At 39.0% G+C, this 27,498-nt stretch overlaps 1 protein-coding gene and 1 pseudogene across 4 annotated transcripts in view; one reads left to right on the forward strand and one right to left on the reverse strand.

Moving 5' to 3' along the window:
• The window catches only part of PCDH11X (protocadherin 11 X-linked), a 1,464,252-nt gene that overhangs the window by 1,037,698 nt on the left and 399,056 nt on the right, over positions 1-27,498 (forward strand). The gene's annotated exons all lie outside the window — the stretch shown is intronic.
• Positions 23,377-23,486, reverse strand: LOC130292095 (U2 spliceosomal RNA; annotated as a pseudogene).

Raw genomic sequence — 27,498 nt, forward strand, 5'->3', positions numbered from 1 at the left:
GCACCTTTTGATTGAAATGTGTCCCCCATCTACCACGCGGAGGTGGCCTCATTTTGGATGGGACCCTAACATGCTAAATCAATTCACCTTCTGCTGGGCATATGACCTCTGACTGGGTGACATGCAGGATCCACTATCGAATTGAAATTAAAAACCTCCTATGAGGTGGCCACATTTTGGATGGGACCCTGACATGCTTGATACACTCACCTCTGCTGGGCATATGACCTCTGACTGGGTGACATGAGGATCCACTATCAATTTAAACCTCCTGTGGACAGGGAGGGGTGCAGGGCTAGAGAGATTCCGCTCCCCATTGCTTGTAAACCAAAAACACAAAAATGAAAACTAGCCAGCACAACTACCTAACACGCAGGTGCCCGCTGCTGTGCTAAATATCGAGTATACAACAAAGAAAGAAAGGCTGCAGCAATTATGCAAGAATACTCGACTCTCTGGCGTAGTACGTGCGACGTCCGTTGTTGCCTTTTCCCCATTGTGCATCCTTTAAAAATGTCATTCAATTTATTAGGATACGTACTCAATTGTTTTTAATTAGAGCAGTGATTCCCAACCAGAGTGTCTCCAGGTGTAGCAAAACTACAACTCTCAGCATGCCCACACAGCCGTTGGCTTTCTAAGCATGCTGGGAGTTGTAGTTTTGCAGCAGCTGTAGGCACTCTGGTTGGAAAACACTGCTCTAATTCAAAAAATATGGGCATGGTTCCATAGTGGTGTCCTCTACTGTTTTTTTTTTTTTTCTCCTAAATTCTGGAGGCTGTCTATGCATGCTGGGAGTTGTAATTTTGCAACAGCTGGAGGCACTCGGGTTGCGCTGTGATCTGTTGTTTTCACCGGTACCACTTTTGCGTATATGGGACTTTTTGATCACTTTTTGTTTATTAATGTATTTTTTTCTAGGATGTGATGTGACATCAAATCAACAATTTCAGACTTTGGTATTTTTTTATGTTTACGCCGTTTACTGAATGGGATCATTAACATTATATTTTTATATATCGGACATTTCCGCACGTGGCAATACCAAATATGTTTATTTATTTTTTACTTTATTTTTATTTTTTTTAAGGGAAAATAGGGGAATTTTATTTTGTATTGGGGGAGAGGATTATTTACTTTTATTAACTTGTTATGGATAAAGAGCATACAGGTATGCCCTTGCATTCTGGTACTTAAAGCGCTATTCCAGTGGGGGGAAAAAAAATCATAACATCTGGCTTCAGAAAGTTAAACAGATTTGTAAAATACATCTATTAAAAAATCTTAGTCCTTCCAGTAATTATCAGCTGCTGTATGCTCCACAGGAAGTTGTGTAGTTCTTTCCAGTCTGACCACAATGCTCTCTGCTGACACCTCTGTCCATGTCAGGAACTGTCCGGGGAAGGAGAGATTTGCTATGGGGATATTCTCCTGTTCTGGACAGTTCCTAACATGGACAGAGGTGTCAGCAGAGAGCACTGTGGTCAAACTGGAAAGAACTACACAACTTCCTGTGGAGCATAAAGCAGCTGATAATAACTGGAAGGATTAAGTTTTTTTTTTATAAAAGTAATTTACAAATCTGTTTATCTTTCTGGCATTAGTTGATTTGAAAAAAAAATATGTTTTCCACTGGAGTATGCCTTTAAGGACCAATGGCGTACCTGTACACCCTGGTCCTGCTCCCACAGTTTGAAGCGCACTCACGAGCTGAGCAGGGAGCTGGGAGTTGTAATTTTGCAACAGCTGGAGTCACCTGGTTGGGAAACTCTGCTCTAAGCCCAAGAAAAGGGCAAATTCCCAACCATGGTTCCCTACAGGTTTCCTCCTCTGGGTTTTTCTTTTCCTCTCCTAAATTTTAGAGGCTGTCCAGGCATGCTGGGACGTAGTGTTGAGTGCGAATATTCAAAATGCAAATTTTTACCACGAATATTGGCACTTCGCAATTTTGTGGTATATTTAGAATATAGTGATATATATTCGTAATGACTAATCTTTTTAATGCAAATTTTTTATGTGAATATTTATGTGAATTTATGCGAATATTGTCACTACCAGACTGAACACTGATCCCTCCCTTCTTTTAGGTGAAAGATATAATTGCGCATGCCTACTATGCAAATTTCATTACGAATTTTCACATAAATAAAAAGAACATAGCAAATATGAGAATTTTGCAAAAATAGGACGAATATTCGTGAAATATCGGAAATTCGAATATGGCCCCTGCCGCTCATCACTAGCTGGGAGTTTTAGCTCTGCAACAGTTGGAGGCGTCGCCAGACAGCAAAACGGCACAAATGAAAAAAAATTAAAAATTGTGCAAATTTTCGCACAATTACGAATTCCTGGAGTGTAATTCCATCCTAAATACTGTAGATTTAATTGCCCTGCAGAACATCTGCATAACATTTGCCCTAAAAAAAAAAAAAAAAAAAGTGGGAAGGTGATATAATGCACTTTACTACCTGTAACCACTGAAAGGAAAGGAATAATAAATCACATATTTCATCAGACGAGGAGAACGGCCGCAGAAAAAAAAATCTCTAAAAAACAAATGTAATTGGTCTAATTAACTGTGCGACTCAATCCTGTACAGAATAAAATGATATTAAATAGTTTAGCGCAGAACCAGCCTTGCATAGTGAATCCGGGCTACAGGCCGCGCATGCTAATCAGCAGCAGAGCTGCAGAGAACGCGCGCAGACCGGTTGGCACATCCTCCGCCATGTCAGCCCGCTCCCTGGAATTCATATTTGGGAGAAATCTGCCTTCATCCTGGAGAGATCATTATCTTCCTGAAAGACCTTTCTGCAGTATATTGAATTTCTCTTATTCTCGTATTGCTTTCCTTTAACTTGACCTCCAGGAAGTCTTGTCTCTTAATAATGTTCTGAATATCAGGAGGATTGGGATGTACAAGGAGGACACTTCATCCCTCTCGGTAATCACAAGTGATGTAGGATGATCTATCCCCGCCGTACACAGGCGACATGACTCTGTATTTTTGGGCAGCAGGGACTTTTGCGCTTACAAAATGTCTGCAAATAAAATCTAGAACTGTAAATAAACTTAACAAGATCTGCACGATGGATAAGAAGCCCTGGACCGCTCCACGTTCAAGGGTTAACTCTCAAGCGCACGGTTTTGTTTCCCACACTGCAGCATGTGTATTGAGGAGAAGTTAGCTACTTCCTCCCAGATGATGTCATCATGGACCAACAAATTGTAACACATTGTATACATTGTAACAATGAGGGACGGCTTTTCTCTATTTATCTAATAACTCATAGGTGAATAAGATGCCAGGTCATGTCAGGGGGGCGAGGATTATCATCATGTTTGATTTCCAGGGGGAGATAAGTGTAGACGGGCAACTTTCTGGATGACCAGGTGACAGAAAAGTACCTGTGTTAGAGATAACTTGACTGATGTAGAAAAATACTAAATGGCTACTTCCCATCTCGAGGTGACTAAGTGACAGGAGAAACAACTACAGTAGTGTTAAAAGAAAATGTCCCATAGCTACAGCAAGAGACTGTACCCTGTGACTGCACAGGCGGAAGAGACTGCATGTATTGACTGCACAGGTGGGAGATGCTGCACACATTGACTGCACAGGAGGTAGGGACGGTACATAGTGACTACACAGGAGGAAGAGACTGCATGTATTGACTGCACAGGAGGGAGATGTGGCACACATTGACTGCACAGGAGGAAGGGACAGTACATAGTGACTACACAGGAGGAAGAGACTGCATGTATTGACTGCACAGGAGGGAGATGCTGCACACATTATCATTTTTTTAAAGTAATTACATAATAAAAAAAACGCATAGGGTTCCCCGTATAGCACCGGCTTAGTAATGGACTCCGTCTACAAGACAGCTTCCACTACTAAGCCTGTAAAATAAATAATAATAAAAACACATTTAAAAAACTTTTATTCCAAAAAAAAACACTCCCCCACAAAAATGCTGGTCATCGTAGTCCACCAATTCTAAAGAAGCCCAATGAGACAGAACAGTCTGCACTATGCAGGACTGAGCTAAGCAACATTTTTAATACAGAAAAATGTTTCTGAAACCGTAATAAGTACATTTCTATAATAAAAACTGAAAAATGTAAACAAGTTCGTAGGGTTTGGAGAATTGTAGTTAGAATGAGTAGTCTTTTTACCTGGAACAGTGTTTCCCAACCAGGGTTCCTCCAGCTGTTGCAAAACTGCAACTCCAACAGCTTTCCAGGCAGGCAGGGAATTGTAGTTTTGCAACAGCTGGAGGCACACTGGTTGGGAAAACACTGACTTAGGAGAAGGTGTGTGTGTATGACCTCTGCGACACCAGTACCTTTATTTCTTTACTACCAGTTTACACTTGAGCAGAAGGGAAACGGGCCAAGTCCTAATTCAAGGTCAGTGAATTTAGAATAGAGGATTCTATCTTCAGGATGGAAGAATATATTTAGATTCCTTCCCAGATAAGAGCAGGTCCAAAAGCAGCGCACCCGCCCCAAACACCATACCCCCCCACCCCCCCCCCCCCCCCCCACCCCACCGGAACAGGCCTGTTTGTTTGAATTAATTTCTGTTTTCTTAAAGGCTTTAAAAAAATAAAGTTACTTCTCGTTGCACCTCGAAAATCAAAGACCATGTAAGAGTAATGACCCGTAAAGAAGGCGCAGCCTTAATCCGGAAAGTAACGTATCACCGCGCCGCTCTCCTATCCATCCCAATTAAGAAGTTGGCCCTGGCGTTATGGCAATCAGCTCGCACGCCAATTGTCATAGTAGCTTTAGCGTAATTGCTTGCATGTGTGCTGGCCCGAAACCACCAAGCGCTTAACTCCATCGCCATCCAGTCCAAGCGCCTTCCCCTCATCGAGATCTCCTCTGCTTCCCCGTAGAGTTTGATTGGAAACATTTTGGAAACTTTTCTTTTTTACCTTAAAAAGAAAAAAATATATACATTTTCCATTTGAACACGAAAAGGAATAGAAAGTCTGTGATTATTTCTTTTATATCAAATGAAAAGACATAATCAGAAAAAAAAGAAAAAAAAAAAGATGGAATTGCTGTTCTTTCCGAGTGGAGATTTAGATCTTTTCATATTCTCTGTAAACAACATTTAGAATTCCATCGCTATTGTAAATTAAAATTTCAATGAGGAAATAGAAATTAGATAGGACTGAAGCAGATAAAGTAAAGCCAAAGGCGAATGTATTAATGTCTGTGCCGGATATCTCAAAGGCTTTCTCCGCTGGAGAGTATTGATCAGGGTTGTTTGTACACTCTCACCAGGTATACGGCAGCCATCTTTATTACGTCTGTGGCTTATATTATGTGTTATAAATTCAATTAAGCTGAAGAAGATGCAACGCTCTGCACAATATGTTCTCACCACTGAGACGGTCGCTCTGCAATGTATTAATTTCACTGCGATAATATTCAGCGAACGTATATTTATATCTAAACCTGATGAACAAACCATGGTGGACATAGACGGAGGAAAAATGGAGGACTGATATACCATAGAGGAGAGATATACCATAGAAGAGAGATATACCATAGAAGAGAGATATACCATAGAGGACAGATATACCATAGAGGAGAGATATACCATAGAAGAGAGATATACCATAGAAGAGAGATATACCATAGAGGACAGATATACCATAGAGGAGAGATATACCATAGAAGAGAGATATACCATAGAGGACAGATATACCATAGAGGAGAGATATATCATAGAGGAAAGATATACCATAGAGGAGAGATATACCATAGAGGAGAGATATACCATAGAGTACAGATATACCATAGAGGAGAGATATACCATAGAGGAGATATATACCATAGAGGAGAGATATATCATAAAGGAGAAATATACCATAGAGGAGAGATATACCATAGAAGAGAGATATACCAGAGAGGAGATATATACCATAGAGGAGAGATATACCAAAGAGGAGAGATATACCATAGAGGAGAGATACATCATAGAGGAGAGATATACCATAGAGGAGAGATATACCATAGAGGAGAAATATACCATAGAGGAGAGATATATCCTAGAGGAGAGATATACCATAGAGGAGAGATATACCATAGAGGACAGATATACCATAGAGTACAGATATACCATAGAGGAGAGATATACCATAGAGGAGAGATATACCATAGAGGAGAGATATATCATAAAGGAGAGATATACCATAGAGGAGAGATATATCATAGAGGAGAGATATACCATAGAGGAGAGATATACCATAGAGGAGAGATATACCATAGAGTACAGATATACCATAGAGGACAGATATACCATAGAGGAGAAATATACCATAGAAGAGAGATATACCATAGAAGAGAGATATACCATAGAGGACAGATATACCATAGAGGACAGATATATCATAGAGGACAGATATACCATAGATGAGAGATATACCATAGAGGACAGATATACCATAGATGAGAGATATACCATAGAGGACAGATATACCATAGAGGAGAGATATATCATAGAGGAGAGATATACCATACAGGAGAGATATATAATAGAGGAGAGATATATCATAGAGGAGAGATATACCATAGAGGAGAGATATACCATAGAGGAGAGATATACAATAGAGGAGAGATATATCATAGAGGAGAGATATACCATAAAGGAGAGATATATCATAGAGGAGAGATATACCATAGAGGAGAGATATACCATAGAGGACAGATATACCATAGAGGACAGATATACCAAACAGAACAGATATACCATAGAGGACATATATACCATAGAGGAGAGATATATCATAGAGGACAGATATACCATAGAGGAGAAATATACCATAGAGGACAGATATATCATAGAGGAGAGATATAAAATAGAAGAGAGATATACCATAGAAGAGAGATATACCATAGAGGACAGATATATCATAGAGGAGAGATATACCATAGAGGAGAGATATACCATAGAGGACATATATACCATAGAGGAGAGATATACCATAGAGGACAGATATACCATAGAGGAGAAATATACCATAGAGGACAGATATATCATAGAGGAGAGATATACCATAGAGGAGAGATATATCATAGAGGAGAGATATACCATAGAGGAGAGATATACCATAGAGGAGAGATATATCATAGAGGACAGATATACCATAGAGGACAGATATACCATAGAGGACAGATATACCATAGAGGAGAGATATATCATAGAGGAGAGATATACCATAGAGGACAGATATACCATAGAGGAGAAATATACCATAGAGGACAGATATATCATAGAGGAGAGATATACCATAGAGGAGAGATATATCATAGAGGAGAGATATACCATAGAGGAGAGATATACCATAGAGGAGAGATATATCATAGAGGACAGATATACCATAGAGGACAGATATACCATAGAGGACAGATATACCATAGAGGAGAGATATATCATAGAGGAGAGATATACCATAGAGGAGAGATATACCATAGAGGAGAGATATACCATAGAGGAGAGATATACCATAGAGAACAGATATATCATAGAGGAGAGATATACCATAGAGGAGAAATATACCATAGAAGAGAGATATACCATAGAAGAGAGATATACCATAGAGGAGAGATATATCATAGAGGAGAGATATACCATGGAGGAGAGATATATCATAGAGGAGAGATATACCATAGAGGAGAGATATACCATAGAGGAGAGATATACCATAGAGGAGAGATATATCATAGAGGAGAGATATACCATAGAGGAGAGATATACCATAGAGGAGAGATATATCATAGAGGAGAGATATACCATAGAGGAGAGATATACCATAGAGGAGAGATATACCATAGAGAACAGATATATCATAGAGGAGAGATATACCATAGAGGAGAAATATACCATAGAAGAGAGATATACCATAGAAGAGAGATATACCATAGAGGAGAGATATACCATAGAGGAGAAATATACCATAGAGGAGAGATATACCATAGAGGACAGATATATCATAGAGGAGAGATATACCATAGAGGAGAGATATACCATAGAGGAGAGATATACCATAGAGGAGAGATATACCATGGAGGACAGATATACCATAGAGGAGAGATATACCATAGAGGACAGATATACCATAGAGGAGAGATATACCATAGAGGAGAGATATACCATAGAGAAGAGATATATCATAGAGGAGATATATACCATAGAGGAGAGATATATCATAAAGGAGAAATATACCATAGAGGAGAGATATACCATAGAAGAGAGATATACCAGAGAGGAGATATATACCATAGAGGAGAGATATACCAAAGAGGAGAGATATACCATAGAGGAGAGATACATCATAGAGGAGAGATATACCATAGAGGAGAGATATACCATAGAGGAGAAATATACCATAGAGGAGAGATATATCCTAGAGGAGAGATATACCATAGAGGAGAGATATACCATAGAGGACAGATATACCATAGAGTACAGATATACCATAGAGGAGAGATATACCATAGAGGAGAGATATACCATAGAGGAGAGATATATCATAAAGGAGAGATATACCATAGAGGAGAGATATATCATAGAGGAGAGATATACCATAGAGGAGAGATATACCATAGAGGAGAGATATACCATAGAGTACAGATATACCATAGAGGACAGATATACCATAGAGGAGAAATATACCATAGAAGAGAGATATACCATAGAAGAGAGATATACCATAGAGGACAGATATACCATAGAGGACAGATATATCATAGAGGACAGATATACCATAGATGAGAGATATACCATAGAGGACAGATATACCATAGATGAGAGATATACCATAGAGGACAGATATACCATAGAGGAGAGATATATCATAGAGGAGAGATATACCATACAGGAGAGATATATAATAGAGGAGAGATATATCATAGAGGAGAGATATACCATAGAGGAGAGATATACCATAGAGGAGAGATATACAATAGAGGAGAGATATATCATAGAGGAGAGATATACCATAAAGGAGAGATATATCATAGAGGAGAGATATACCATAGAGGAGAGATATACCATAGAGGACAGATATACCATAGAGGACAGATATACCAAACAGAACAGATATACCATAGAGGACATATATACCATAGAGGAGAGATATATCATAGAGGACAGATATACCATAGAGGAGAAATATACCATAGAGGACAGATATATCATAGAGGAGAGATATAAAATAGAAGAGAGATATACCATAGAAGAGAGATATACCATAGAGGACAGATATATCATAGAGGAGAGATATACCATAGAGGAGAGATATACCATAGAGGACATATATACCATAGAGGAGAGATATACCATAGAGGACAGATATACCATAGAGGAGAAATATACCATAGAGGACAGATATATCATAGAGGAGAGATATACCATAGAGGAGAGATATATCATAGAGGAGAGATATACCATAGAGGAGAGATATACCATAGAGGAGAGATATATCATAGAGGACAGATATACCATAGAGGACAGATATACCATAGAGGACAGATATACCATGGAGGAGAGATATATCATAGAGGAGAGATATACCATAGAGGACAGATATACCATAGAGGAGAAATATACCATAGAGGACAGATATATCATAGAGGAGAGATATACCATAGAGGAGAGATATATCATAGAGGAGAGATATACCATAGAGGAGAGATATACCATAGAGGAGAGATATATCATAGAGGACAGATATACCATAGAGGACAGATATACCATAGAGGACAGATATACCATAGAGGAGAGATATATCATAGAGGAGAGATATACCATAGAGGAGAGATATACCATAGAGGAGAGATATACCATAGAGGAGAGATATACCATAGAGAACAGATATATCATAGAGGAGAGATATACCATAGAGGAGAAATATACCATAGAAGAGAGATATACCATAGAAGAGAGATATACCATAGAGGAGAGATATATCATAGAGGAGAGATATACCATGGAGGAGAGATATATCATAGAGGAGAGATATACCATAGAGGAGAGATATACCATAGAGGAGAGATATACCATAGAGGAGAGATATATCATAGAGGAGAGATATACCATAGAGGAGAGATATACCATAGAGGAGAGATATATCATAGAGGAGAGATATACCATAGAGGAGAGATATACCATAGAGGAGAGATATACCATAGAGAACAGATATATCATAGAGGAGAGATATACCATAGAGGAGAAATATACCATAGAAGAGAGATATACCATAGAAGAGAGATATACCATAGAGGAGAGATATACCATAGAGGAGAAATATACCATAGAGGAGAGATATACCATAGAGGACAGATATATCATAGAGGAGAGATATACCATAGAGGAGAGATATACCATAGAGGAGAGATATACCATAGAGGAGAGATATACCATGGAGGACAGATATACCATAGAGGAGAGATATACCATAGAGGACAGATATACCATAGAGGAGAGATATACCATAGAGGAGAGATATACCATAGAGAAGAGATATATCATAGAGGACAGATATACCATAGAGGACAGATATACCATAGAGGACAGATATACCATAGAGGAGAGATATATCATAGAGGAGAGATATATCATAGAGGACAGATATATCATAGAGGACAGATATATCATAGAGGAGAGATATATCATTGAGGACAGATATACCATAGAGGAGAGATATACCATAGAGGACAGATATACCATAGAGGAGAGATATATCATAGAGGAGAGATATACCATAGAGGAGAGATATACCAAAGAGGAGAGATATACCATAGAGGAGAGATATACCATAGAGGAGAGATATACCATAGAGGACAGATATATCATAGAGGAGAGATATCATAGAGGAGAGATATACCATAGAGGACAGATATACCAAAGAAGAGAGATATACCATAGAGGAGAGATATATCCTAGAGGAGAGATATACCATAGAGGAGAGATATACCATAGAGGAGAGATATACCATAGAGTACAGATATACCATAGAGGAGAGATATACCATAGAGGAGAGATATACCATAGAGGAGAGATATATCATAAAGGAGAGATATACCATAGAGGAGAGATATATCATAGAGGAGAGATATACCATAGAGGAGAGATATACCATAGAGGAGAGATATACCATAGAGTACAGATATACCATAGAGGACAGATATACCATAGAGGAGAAATATACCATAGAAGAGAGATATACCATAGAAGAGAGATATACCATAGAGGACAGATATACCATAGAGGACAGATATATCATAGAGGACAGATATACCATAGATGAGAGATATACCATAGAGGACAGATATACCATAGATGAGAGATATACCATAGAGGACAGATTTACCATAGAGGAGAGATATATCATAGAGGAGAGATATGCCATACAGGAGAGATATATAATAGAGGAGAGATATATCATAGAGGAGAGATATACCATAGAGGAGAGATATACCATAGAGGAGAGATATACAATAGAGGAGAGATATATCATAGAGGAGAGATATACCATAGAGGAGAGATGTATCATAGAGGAGAGATATACCATAGAGGAGAGATATACCATAGAGGACAGATATACCATAGAGGACAGATGTACCAAACAGAACAGATACACCATAGAGGACATATATACCATAGAGGAGAGATATATCATAGAGGACAGATATACCATAGAGGAGAAATATACCATAGAGGACAGATATACCATAGAGGAGAGATATATCATAGAGGACAGATATATCATAGAGGAGAGATATACCATAGAAGAGAGATATACCATAGAAGAGAGATATACCATAGAGGACAGATATATCATAGAGGAGAGATATACCATAGAGGAGAGATATACCATAGAGGAGAGATATACCATTGAGGACAGATATACCATAGAGGAGAAATATACCATAGAGGACAGATATATCATAGAGGAGAGATATACCATAGAGGAGAGATATACCATAGAGGAGAGATATACCATAGAGGAGAGATATACCATAGAGGAGAGATATATCATAGAGGACAGATATACCATAGAGGACAGATATACCATAGAGGACAGATATACCATAGAGGAGAGATATATCATAGAGGAGAGATATACCATAGAGGAGAGATATACCATAGAGGAGAGATATATCATAGAGGAGAGATATACCATAGAGGAGAGATATACCATAGAGGAGAGATATACCATAGAGAACAGATATATCATAGAGGAGAGATATACCATAGAGGAGAAATATACCATAGAAGAGAGATATACCATAGAAGAGAGATATACCATAGAGGAGAGATATATCATAGAGGAGAGATATACCATAGAGGAGAGATATACCATAGAGGACAGATATACCATAGAGGACAGATGTACCAAACAGAACAGATACACCATAGAGGACATATATACCATAGAGGAGAGATATATCATAGAGGACAGATATACCATAGAGGAGAAATATACCATAGAGGACAGATATACCATAGAGGAGAGATATATCATAGAGGACAGATATATCATAGAGGAGAGATATACCATAGAAGAGAGATATACCATAGAAGAGAGATATACCATAGAGGACAGATATATCATAGAGGAGAGATATACCATAGAGGAGAGATATACCATAGAGGAGAGATATACCATAGAGGACAGATATACCATAGAGGAGAAATATACCATAGAGGACAGATATATCATAGAGGAGAGATATACCATAGAGGAGAGATATACCATAGAGGAGAGATATACCATAGAGGAGAGATATACCATAGAGGAGAGATATATCATAGAGGACAGATATACCATAGAGGACAGATATACCATAGAGGACAGATATACCATAGAGGAGAGATATATCATAGAGGAGAGATATACCATAGAGGAGAGATATACCATAGAGGAGAGATATATCATAGAGGAGAGATATACCATAGAGGAGAGATATACCATAGAGGAGAGATATACCATAGAGAACAGATATATCATAGAGGAGAGATATACCATAGAGGAGAAATATACCATAGAAGAGAGATATACCATAGAAGAGAGATATACCATAGAGGAGAGATATATCATAGAGGAGAGATATACCATAGAGGAGAGATATATCATAGAGGAGAGATATACCATAGAGGAGAGATATACCATAGAGGAGAGATATACCATAGAGGAGAGATATATCATAGAGGAGAGATATACCATAGAGGAGAGATATACCATAGAGGAGAGATATATCATAGAGGAGAGATATACCATAGAGGAGAGATATACCATAGAGGAGAGATATACCATAGAGAACAGATATATCATAGAGGAGAGATATACCATAGAGGAGAAATATACCATAGAAGAGAGATATACCATAGAAGAGAGATATACCATAGAGGAGAGATATACCATAGAGGAGAAATATACCATAGAGGAGAGATATACCATAGAGGACAGATATATCATAGAGGAGAGATATACCATAGAGGAGAGATATACCATAGAGGAGAGATATACCATAGAGGACAGATATACCATAGAGGAGAAATATACCATAGAGGACAGATATACCATAGAGGAGAGATATACCATAGAGGAGAGATATACCATAGAGGAGAGATATATCATAGAGGACAGATATACCATACAGGACAGATATACCATAGAGGACAGATATATCATAGAGGACAGATATATCATAGAGGAGAGATATATCATTGAGGACAGATATACCATAGAGGAGAGATATACCATAGAGGACAGATATACCATAGAGGAGAGATATATCATAGAGGAGAGATATACCATAGAGGAGAGATATACCAAAGAGGAGAGATATACCATAGAGGAGAGATACATCATAGAGGAGAGATATATCATAGAGGAGAGATATACCATAGAGGACAGATATACCATAGAGGACAGATATACCATAGAGGAGAGATATACCATAGAGGAGAGATATACCATAGAGGACAGATATATCATAGAGGAGAGATATCATAGAGGAGAGATATACCATAGAGGACAGATATACCAAAGAAGAGAGATATACCATAGAGGAGAGATATATCCTAGAGGAGAGATATACCATAGAAGAGAGATATACCATAGAGGAGAGATATACCATAGAGTACAGATATACCATAGAGGAGAGATATACCATAGAGGAGAGATATACCATAGAGGAGAGATATATCATAAAGGAGAGATATACCATAGAGGAGAGATATATCATAGAGGAGAGATATACTATAGAGGAGAGATATACCATAGAGGAGAGATATACCATAGAGTACAGATATACCATAGAGGACAGATATACCATAGAGGAGAAATATACCATAGAAGAGAGATATACCATAGAAGAGAGATATACCATAGAGGACAGATATACCATAGAGGACAGATATATCATAGAGGACAGATATACCATAGATGAGAGATATACCATAGAGGACAGATATACCATAGATGAGAGATATACCATAGAGGACAGATATACCATAGAGGAGAGATATATCATAGAGGAGAGATATACCATACAGGAGAGATATATAATAGAGGAGAGATATATCATAGAGGAGAGATATACCATAGAGGAGAGATATACCATAGAGGAGAGATATACAATAGAGGAGAGATATATCATAGAGGAGAGATATACCATAGAGGAGAGATATATCATAGAGGAGAGATATACCATAGAGGAGAGATATACCATAGAGGACAGATATACCATAGAGGACAGATATACCAAACAGAACAGATACACCATAGAGGACATATATACCATAGAGGAGAGATATATCATAGAGGACAGATATACCATTGAGGAGAAATATACCATAGAGGAGAGATATACCATAGAGGAGAGATATATCATAGAGGACAGATATATCATAGAGGAGAGATATACCATAGAAGAGAGATATACCATAGATGAGAGATATACCATAGAGGACAGATATACCATAGAAGAGAGATATACCATAGAGGACAGATATATCATAGAGGAGAGATATACCATAGAGGAGAGATATATCATAGAGGAGAGATAAACCATAGAGGAGAGATATACCATAGAGGAGAGTTATATCATAGAGGACAGATATACCATAGAGGACAGATATACCATAGAGGACAGATATACCATAGAGGAGAGATATATCATAGAGGACAGATATACCATAGAGGACAGATATACCATAGAGGAGAGATATATCATAGAGGACAGATTTACCATAGAGGAGAGATATACCATAGAGGAGAGATATACCATAGAGAACCGATATATCATAGAGGACAGATATACCATAGAGGACAGATATACCATAGAGGAGAGATATATCATAGAGGACAGATATACCATAGAGGAGAGATATACCATAGAGGAGAGATATACCATAGAGAACAGATGTATCATAGAGGAGAGATATACCATAGAGGAGAGATATACCATAGAAGAGAGATATACCATAGAAGAGAGATATACCATAGAGGAGAGATATACCATAGAGGAGAGATATACCATAGAGGACAGATATATCATAGAGGAGAGATATACCATAGAGGAGAGATATACCATAGAGGAGAGATATACCATAGAGGAGAGATATACCATAGAGGACAGATATACCATAGAGGAGAGATATACCATAGAGGACAGATATACCATAGAGGAGAGATATACCATAGAGGAGAGATATACCATAGAGGAGAGATATACCATAGAGAACAGATATATCATAGAGGAGAGATATACCATAGAGGAGAAATATACCATAGAAGAGAGATATACCATAGAAGAGAGATATACCATAGAGGAGAGATATATCATAGAGGAGAGATATACCATAGAGGAGAGATATATCATAGAGGAGAGATATACCATAGAGGAGATATATACCATAGAGGAGAGATATACCATAGAGGAGAGATATATCATAGAGGAGAGATATACCATAGAGGAGAGATATACCATAGAGGAGAGATATATCATAGAGGAGAGATATACCATAGAGGAGAGATATACCATAGATAACAGATATATCATAGAGGAGAGATATACCATAGAGGAGAAATATACCATAGAAGAGAGATATACCATAGAAGAGAGATATACCATAGAGGAGAGATATACCATAGAGGAGAAATATACCATAGAGGAGAGATATACCATAGAGGACAGATATATCATAGAGGAGAGATATACCATAGAGGAGAGATATACCATAGAGGAGAGATATACCATAGAGGACAGATATACCATAGAGGAGAAATATACCATAGAGGACAGATATACCATAGAGGAGAGATATACCATAGAGGAGAGATATACCATACAGGAGAGATATATCATAGAGGACAGATATACCATACAGGACAGATATACCATAGAGGACAGATATATCATAGAGGACAGATATATCATAGAGGAGAGATATATCATTGAGGACAGATATACCATAGAGGAGAGATATACCATAGAGGACAGATATACCATAGAGGAGAGATATATCATAGAGGAGAGATATACCATAGAGGAGAGATATACCAAAGAGGAGAGATATACCATAGAGGAGAGATACATCATAGAGGAGAGATATATCATAGAGGAGAGATATACCATAGAGGACAGATATACCATAGAGGACAGATATACCATAGAGGAGAGATATACCATAGAGGAGAGATATACCATAGAGGACAGATATATCATAGAGGAGAGATATCATAGAGGAGAGATATACCATAGAGGACAGATATACCAAAGAAGAGAGATATACCATAGAGGAGAGATATATCCTAGAGGAGAGATATACCATAGAAGAGAGATATACCATAGAGGAGAGATATACCATAGAGTACAGATATACCATAGAGGAGAGATATACCATAGAGGAGAGATATACCATAGAGGAGAGATATATCATAAAGGAGAGATATACCATAGAGGAGAGATATATCATAGAGGAGAGATATACCATAGAGGAGAGATATACCATAGAGGAGAGATATACCATAGAGTACAGATATACCATAGAGGACAGATATGCCATAGAGGAGAAATATACCATAGAAGAGAGATATACCATAGAAGAGAGATATACCATAGAGGACAGATATACCATAGAGGACAGATATATCATAGAGGACAGATATACCATAGATGAGAGATATACCATAGAGGACAGATATACCATAGATGAGAGATATACCATAGAGGACAGATATACCATAGAGGAGAGATATATCATAGAGGAGAGATATACCATACAGGAGAGATATATAATAGAGGAGAGATATATCATAGAGGAGAGATATACCATAGAGGAGAGATATACCATAGAGGAGAGATATACAATAGAGGAGAGATATATCATAGAGGAGAGATATACCATAGAGGAGAGATATATCATAGAGGAGAGATATACCATAGAGGAGAGATATACCATAGAGGACAGATATACCATAGAGGACAGATATACCAAACAGAACAGATACACAATAGAGGACATATATACCATAGAGGAGAGATATATCATAGAGGACAGATATACCATTGAGGAGAAATATACCATAGAGGAGAGATATACCATAGAGGAGAGATATATCATAGAGGACAGATATATCATAGAGGAGAGATATACCATAGAAGAGAGATATACCATAGATGAGAGATATACCATAGAGGACAGATATACCATAGAAGAGAGATATACCATAGAGGACAGATATATCATAGAGGAGAGATATACCATAGAGGAGAGATATATCATAGAGGAGAGATAAACCATAGAGGAGAGATATACCATAGAGGAGAGATATATCATAGAGGACAGATATACCATAGAGGACAGATATACCATAGAGGACAGATATACCATAGAGGAGAGATATATCATAGAGGACAGATATACCATAGAGGACAGACTTACCATAGAGGAGAGATATATCATAGAGGACAGATATACCATAGAGGAGAGATATACCATAGAGGAGAGATATACCATAGAGAACCGATATATCATAGAGGACAGATATACCATAGAGGACAGATATACCATAGAGGAGAGATATATCATAGAGGACAGATATACCATAGAGGAGAGATATACCATAGAGGAGAGATATACCATAGAGAACAGATATATCATAGAGGAGAGATATACCATAGAGGAGAGATATACCATAGAAGAGAGATATACCATAGAAGAGAGATATACCATAGAGGAGAGATATACCATAGAGGACAGATATATCATAGAGGAGAGATATACCATAGAGGAGAGATATACCATAGAGGACAGATATACCATAGAGGAGAGATATACCATAGAGGACAGATATACCATAGAGGAGAGATATACCATAGAGGAGAGATATATGATAGAGGACAGATATACCATATAGGACAGATATACCATAGAGGACAGATATATCATAGAGGACAGATATATCATAGAGGAGAGATATATCATTGAGGACAGATATACCATAGAGGACAGATATACCATAGAGGACAGATATACCATAGAGGAGAGATATATCATAGAGGAGAGATATACCATAGAGGAGAGATATACCAAAGAGGAGAGATATACCATAGAGGAGAGATACATCATAGAGGAGAGATATATCATAGAGGAGAGATATACCATAGAGGACAGATATACCATAGAGGAGAGATATACCATAGAGGAGAGATATAACATAGAGGACAGATATATCATAGAGGAGAGATATATCATAGAGGAGAGATATACCATAGAGGAGAGATATACCATAGAGGACAGATATACCAAAGAAGAGAGATATACCATAGAGGAGAGATATATCCTAGAGGAGAGATATACCATAGAGGAGAGATATACCATAGAGGAGAGATATACCATAGAGTACAGATATACCATAGAGGAGAGATATACCATAGATGAGAGATATACCATAGAGGAGAGATATATCATAAAGGAGAGATATACCATAGAGGAGAGATATATCATAGAGGAGAGATATACCATAGAGGAAAGATATACCATAGAGGAGAGATATACAATAGAGTACAGATATACCATAGAGGACAGATATACCATAGAGGAGAAATATACCATAGAAGAGAGATATACCATAGAAGAGAGATATACCATAGAGGACAGATATACCATAGAGGACAGATATATCATAGCGGACAGATATACCATAGATGAGAGATATACCATAGAGGACAGATATACCATAGATGAGAGATATACCATAGAGGACAGATATACCATAGAGGAGAGATATATCATAGAGGAGAGATATACCATACAGGAGAGATATATAATAGAGGAGAGATATATCATAGAGGAGAGATATACCATAGAGGAGAGATATACCATAGAGGAGAGATATACAATAGAGGAGAGATATATCATAGAGGAGAGATATACCATAGAGGAGAGATATATCATAGAGGAGAGATATACCATAGAGGAGAGATATACCATAGAGGACAGATATACCATAGAGGAGAGATATACCATAGAGGACAGAAATACCATAGAGGACAGATATACCAAATAGAACAGATATACCATAGAGGACATATATACCATAGAGGAGAGATATACCATAGAGGAGAGATATACCATAGAGGAGAGATATACAATAGAGGAGAGATATATCATAGAGGAGAGATATACCATAGAGGAGAGATATATCATAGAGGAGAGATATACCATAGAGGAGAGATATACCATAGAGGACAGATATACCATAGAGGACAGATATACCAAACAGAACAGATATACCATAGAGGACAGATATACCATAGAGGAGAGATATATCATAGAGGACAGATATACCATAGAGGAGAAATATACCATAGAGGAGAGATATACCATAGAGGAGAGATATATCATAGAGGACAGATATATCATAGAGGAGAGATATACCATAGAAGAGAGATATACCATAGAAGAGAGATATACCATAGAGGACAGATATATCATAGAGGAGAGATATACCATAGAGGAGAGATATACCATAGAGGAGAGATATACCATAGAGGACAGATATACCATAGAGGAGAGATATACCATAGAGGACAGATATACCATAGAGGAGAAATATACCATAGAGGACAGATATATCATAGAGGAGAGATATACCATAGAGGAGAGATATATCATAGAGGAGAGATGTACCATAGAGGAGAGATATACCATAGAGGAGAGATATATCATAGAGGACAGATATACCATAGAGGACAGATATACCATAGAGGACAGATATACCATAGAGGAGAGATATATCATAGAGGAGAGATATACCATAGAGGAGAGATATACCATAGAGGAGAGATATACCATAGAGAACAGATATATCATAGAGGAGAGATATACCATAGAGGAGAAATATACCATAGAAGAGAGATATACCATAGAAGAGAGATATACCATAGAGGAGAGATATATCATAGAGGAGAGATATACCATAGAGGAGAGATATATCATAGAGGAGAGATATACCATAGAGAAGAGATATACCATAGAGGAGAGATATACCATAGAGGAGAGATATATCATAGAGGAGAGATATACCATAGAGGAGAGATATACCATAGAGGAGAGATATATCATAGAGGAGAGATATACCATAGAGGAGAGATATACCATAGAGGAGAGATATACCATAGAGAACAGATATATCATAGAGGAGAGATATACCATAGAGGAGAAATGTACCATAGAAGAGAGATATACCATAGAAGAGAGATATACCATAGAGGAGAGATATACCATAGAGGAGAAATATACCATAGAGGAGAGATATACCATAGAGGACAGATATATCATAGAGGGGAGATATACCATAGAGGAGAGATATACCATAGAGGAGAGATATACCATAGAGGAGAGATATACCATAGAGGACAGATATACCATAGAGGAGAGATATACCATAGAGGAGAGATATATCATAGAGGACAGATATACCATAGAGGACAGGATATACCATAGAGGACAGATATACCATAGAGGACAGATATATCATAGAGGACAGATATATCATAGAGGAGAGATATATCATTGAGGACAGATATACCATAGAGGAGAGATATACCATAGAGGAGAGATATATCATAGAGGAGAGATATATCATAGAGGAGAGATATACCATAGAGGACAGATATACCATAGAGGACGGATATACCATAGAGGACAGATATACCATAGAGGAGATATATATCAGAGGACAGATATACCATAGAGGACAGATATACCATAGAGGAGAGATATACCATAGAGGACAGATATACCATAGAGGACGGATATACCATAGAAGAGAGATATACCATAGAGGAGAGATTTATCATAGAGGACAGATATACCAAAGAGTACATATATACCATAGAGGAGAGATATATCATAGAGGACAAATATACCGTAGAGGAGAGATATACCATAGAGGAGAAATATACCATATAGGACAGATATACCATAGAGGAGAGATATACCATAGAGGAAAAATATACCAAAGAGGAGAGATATACTATAGAGGACAGACTTACCATAGAGGACAGATAAACCATAGAGGAGAGATATACCATAGAGGACAGATATATCATAGAGGATAGATATACCACAGAGGAGAGATATACCATAGAGGAGAGATATACCATAGAGGAGAGATATACCATAGAGGACAAATATACCATAGAGGAGAGATATACCATAGAGGAGAGATATACCATAGAGGAGAAATATACCATAGAGGACAGATATACCATAGAGGAGAGATATATCATAGAGGAGAGATATATCATAGAGGACAGATATACCATAGAGGACAGATATACCATAGAGGACAGATATACCATAGAGGACAGATATATCATAGAGGACAGATATATCATAGAGGAGAGATATATCATTGAGGACAGATATACCATAGAGGAGAGATATACCATAGAGGACAGTTATACCATAGAGGAGAGATATATCATAGAGGAGAGATATATCATAGAGGAGAGATATACCATAGAGGACAGATATACCATAGAGGACGGATATACCATAGAGGACAGATATACCATAGAGGAGATATATATCAGAGGACAGATATACCATAGAGGACAGATATACCATAGAGGAGAGATATACCATAGAGGACAGATATACCATAGAGGACGGATATACCATAGAGGACAGATATACCATAGAGGAGAGATATATCATAGAGGACAGATATACCAAAGAGTACATATATACCATAGAGGAGAGATATATCATAGAGGACAAATATACCGTAGAGGAGAGATATACCATAGAGGAGAAATATACCATATAGGACAGATATACCATAGAGGAGAGATATACCATAGAGGAAAAATATACCAAAGAGGAGAGATATACTATAGAGGACAGACTTACCATAGAGGACAGATAAACCATAGAGGACAGATATATCATAGAGAACAGATATACTATACTGTGAGATACATTGCTAACACAGAAGAGAGGATCCTGCTCCCATATATCTGTATAGCACACCCTCTGAAACAGTAGCAGAAGACATTACAAAGCAGTACCAAGCAGTGTAACTGTGAATTATTTTTTTATTTTTATCTAAAGCCGAGGAACGTGCTCTCGATTCACCCAAAGTGCAAGAAAAAGTGCAAACGTGTTACACTAAAAAAACGTGCACAAAGGATGCGGTCTATCGCAAACCCTTCTCCAATAGGAGAGAGGCCCCCCAACAAACCTTACCCTTCGCCTCCGGACCAAAAGGTACCTGCGAGGTTCCAGGTTCGATGTCCCTTTTTGCCGAAGCTACTAGGGGACCACAAATGCTCCCGGCATCCCCCTTGGCGTTAGCCAAGGTATCTGACCGCAGAGCCGATAACGGTAGGTACCCTGCCAAAACAGGAGTACCCGGGGTGTTTGCAGGGAGGTGCGGAACCTAATGGCCACACACACCTCCCCTAGACCGCCAGGAGGGACACCCAGAAGGGCTACCACAAGCTGACAAATCCCGTGAACACACAACACGCAAAAAGTGACACAGTGAGACAAAAAGAAATAAATAAGTGAATGTGTGCAGATATACTGCCCGGACATCCGGCCGGATCTATAAAAATTTCTCTGATTGAGTGCCACAAGGTGAAGAGATTATGGTGCCCGTGCTTCAACTCAGTGAGCCAATACTCCCAGTGAGTTTCGGCACCTCTGGGTCACCACTCCCCGAGGCACAAAAGTACCTCGGCTCTAGACCCTCTCAGCCTCATGGCGAGACCCGGAGGGAACAGGTCACTTCGGGGCAGCCGTCGAACTGATTCCTCAGAACCAGCCCCGGAAAGCCCTGGTACACCTGCATCCTCCATGTAGCACCCATCCCCACCAGCATGAAGACTGATAAGAACAGATACTACACTTGATCTTAGCCAAAAGGCCGAGAAGCGAACTGTGAATTCATCATTAAGGAAAATTGCTTCTCTGTCTCTCCCTGCCATTCCCCTCACCATAAACTTCTATGGGCAACTAATCGCTCTTGAGGTTATCAGGGAGAGGAGTGAGAAAGAAGCATTTTTCTCGAATAAAATATTTTTTTTTTCTTCAATAAATAACTATTTTATAGTTTTCTATCTGATTGCTATTGTGAAAGAAGACATGCATCTAATATGTAGCAAGTGTTAGCCAGCTCACCCTCTTGCCTCCTGAATGCACACACTGGCGCGGATCACGCCACAGAAATGCAAAGAAGAAGATTGTCCAGTGCAGGGACCCTTGTGAAAGGATCAATGCTTTATTGAATAAAAACCAATGAAAAACAACAGGACATCACAGGATGACGTGTTTCAGCCTCATGCAGGAGGCCTTATTCATAACCTGAGTAAGACCTCCTGCATGAGGTTGTAAAGCGTCACCCTGTTATGTCCTGTTGTTTTTTATCCTTTTTTATTTAATTAAGCATTGATCCTTTCACAAGGGTCCCTGCGCTGGACAATATTCTTCTTTGTAAGATACACATTTGTCACATTGAGAGGCTTCAAGCTCATCTTTACCTACTTCTATACAGGGAATCTGTCAGCTGTAGATCATGCCTAGATCTGCAGACATGTGCAAATGTACGATATGGAGATAAAACAAAGTATATCTGTTTCTTAACTGATGGCTGTTTGAAAAGTTATAAAATCTTGTTTTTTTTCCCCAAAGAGTTGTAGAGGCGGTGCTGAGCTGCAGCATGCATGCCTCCTCCCTCCTTCACCCTTCCCTTCATGATTGTTTATCAATTACATAGAATAGAAAGGGGTGTGGAGGGAGGAGGCATGCATGCCACAGCTCTTGATCTTAGAAACAAGACATGATTTTAGACATTTGGATACAACCATCAGCTAAGAGACAGGTATCATTTGTTTTATTCCCCCTATCAGCTATCCACTCAGAGATTGCAGGGGTCCCCAGCGGCAGGACCCCTACGATCAGACAACTTACCCCCTATCCTTTGGATAGGGGATAAGATATCTAGGGGCAGTGTACCCCTTATCTGAGGGTTTTATAAAGTACCAGTTAGAATAGACGGATCTGCTCCGGCTGCATTCTGCCTAATACTACTCACTTACCAAGACTGACGCACTTGTAACAGGCCCCTCAGCTGTGTGAGCAGGACCAGGTCATTGCTGCCTTTTTGTTGCCTCTTGATGTAAGTATTAAATGATTTCCTATGCAGACAGCCGGTTGAGATCTTAAGGTATATATTTCATATTAGAATATACGTTTCAGAAGTTTTCACTATTCAGTATAAGCTTTAATCCGCTTAAGGCAAGCAAAGTAAGGTCAACGCCAGTAAAAGCGAATCTGAAGACTAATACGACTATAGAAACCATGGGAAAGGCAGCAGAATATGTGTTTTGTGCAGAAAGTTGTCATAGTATTGTGTGCGTATGAAAACTAAGACTGAAACACTATAAGGGGCGAAGACTGACAAATAGTTACAGATTTGAGAAACAAAGTTGTCTTGGAGTTGTGCATGTTTTAGAGAGACATATTACCATGCAGAGAAATTGATTTGATTTATAATTACATTTGAAGTGCAGGACAACTATGTTTCCACCCCTTATCCTAGTACCCACGTACATCTCTATGCACAAGTGTTGGCGGTGCAGCATCTAGTGTTGGAGGCGCAGCTTCTAGTGTTGGCGGTGCAGCTTCTAGTGTTGGCGGCGCAGCCTCTAGCATTGGTGGCGCAGCCTCTAGTGTTGGTGGCGCAGCCTCTAGTGTTGGGGGCGCAGCCTCTAGTGTTGGCGGCGCAGCCTCTAGTGTTGGCGGGGCAGCCTCTAGTGTTGGCGGGGCAGCCTCTAGTGTTGGCGGCGCAGCCTCTAGCGTTGGTGGCGCAGCCTCTAGCGTTGGCGGGGCAGCCTCTAGTGTTGGCAGGGCAGCCTCTAGTCTTTGCGGTGCAGCCTCTAGTGTTTGCGGTGCAGCCTCTAGCGTTGGCGGTACATCCTCTAGTGTTGGCGGTGCAGCCTCTAGTGTTGGCAGGGCAGCCTCTAGTGTTGGCGGGGCAGCCTCTAGTGTTGGCAGTGCAGCCTCTAGTGTTGGCGGTGCATCCTCTAGCGTTGGCGGTGCATCCTCTAGTGTTGGCGGGGCAGCCTCTAGTGTTGGCGGGGCAGCCTCTAGTGTTGGCGGTGCAGCCTCTAGTGTTGGCGGTGCAGCCTCTAGCGTTGGTGGTGCATCCTCTAGTGTTGGCGGTGCTGCCTCTAGTGTTGGCGGTGCAGCCTCTAGTGTTCGTGGCGCAGCCTCTAGTGTTGGCGGCACAACCTCTAGTGTTGGGGCATAGCCTCTAGTGTTGGCGGCACAGCCTTTATTATCCATCCCAGATCTGGCAGCCTTATTCCTCCTTAAGTGAAATCCCCTAAACACTCCATTCTTCTGAGTGTACATGTATTTTGAAGCCTCGGCAATTACGCTAATGAAACTAGTGCAATCTCCATAAGGTTTTATTTTCCATTTCTAATCGGTGCATTCTGCCGACTTCCAAAGAGACACAAAAGCAAAAAAAACAAATACTTCTAATAATAATACGAGCGCGAGGTAATAAAAGCGCCCTTTGTTTAGTTGCAGTTTTGATGTGTTAACATCCGTGGAAATCAATTAAATGTGTTATTTGGCATAAAATGCGACTAATTAGAGAGGGTAATTTTGTAAGAATTTATGTAGCAGATGGAACGTTACTGCCGCGGAATCTGGAGGGATTTGTTGAGCGGAAGGGGACGTTGTGGGCCGCATGAATAGACTTGCACCCCCCAGTACCGGGCTAGGAGTGATGATTTCAGCCACAATACATATGTCAATAGCTTTTTAGCTTTTTATATAATCCTACTTGCAACTTTGTATTTCTTTTACTCTTTTTTTTTTTTATTTCTTCGCTGACCAAGTCGAAGCAGCGGGTGGAGGAGGGAGTGAATGGCGCGCTTTGCTTCTCTTGTGTCTTTGGAACAGAATTAATTGCTGACTATGGTCTCTTAACGTCTTGAAGGGATCAGTGGGAAGTGGAGGCTTGAATGTGGCCAGATGCAGTCAGAGGGCTCTCGCTGTGCTCCAAGATGCTGGGGGAACATTTATACAATTCCAAGAAAGAGCTTATCAAAAAGCAACCTGCAAATAAATGGAGCTCGCAGTCTGACGGGGGAAAAAGGAGTCATTGGTGAAATGATAGATGCTTCGCCATTATGTTTAAGGGCTTTATTGTACGTGTTCCTATGGAGGCGATATGTTCTCAGTATTTAGGGCAATGCAAGAAAAAGTATATGTTTTCTATGTACACAGAGAGGTAGTTTGGAGTTTGAAGTCAGGGGTGAATCTAGACCAGTGTTTCCAAACCAGTGTGCCTCCAGCTGTTGCAAAACTACAACTCCCAGCATGCCCGGACAGCCTTCGGCTGTCCGGGCATGCTGGGAGTTGTAGTTTTGCAACAGCTGGAGGCACACTGGTTGGAAAACAATGATCTAGACTTTCTGCTGCCTGAGGAGATTTAGAGAATGGCGCCCCCTTACCTGCGGCTGGAGAACCACAGGAAACCTAGGAAAGTGATGTTTTAGCTTTTTGTGGAAGCAATTTCTCTCTCTTTGAACTGGTGATGGTTTTGTGTCTACTAAAGGGCATTTGGGGACCAAGCACATAGGACCCGCTCACATTATTATGTCATATTCTACTTTGTCATCCTGATGCTATTTCCTTTGTGGTAGATAATGAGATAGATAGATAGATAGATAGATAGATAGATATGAGATAGATAGATAGATAGATATGAGATAGATATGAGATAGATAGATATGAGATAGATGAATAGATAGATAGATAGATAGATAGATAGATATGAGATAGATATGAGTTAGATAGATAGATAGATAGATAGATAGATATGAGATAGATAGATAGATATGAGATAGATATGAGATAGATAGATAGATAGATAT

Source organism: Hyla sarda, chromosome 9 (genome assembly GCF_029499605.1).
Source record: "Hyla sarda isolate aHylSar1 chromosome 9, aHylSar1.hap1, whole genome shotgun sequence".
NCBI classification, from domain to species: Eukaryota; Metazoa; Chordata; class Amphibia; order Anura; family Hylidae; genus Hyla; species Hyla sarda.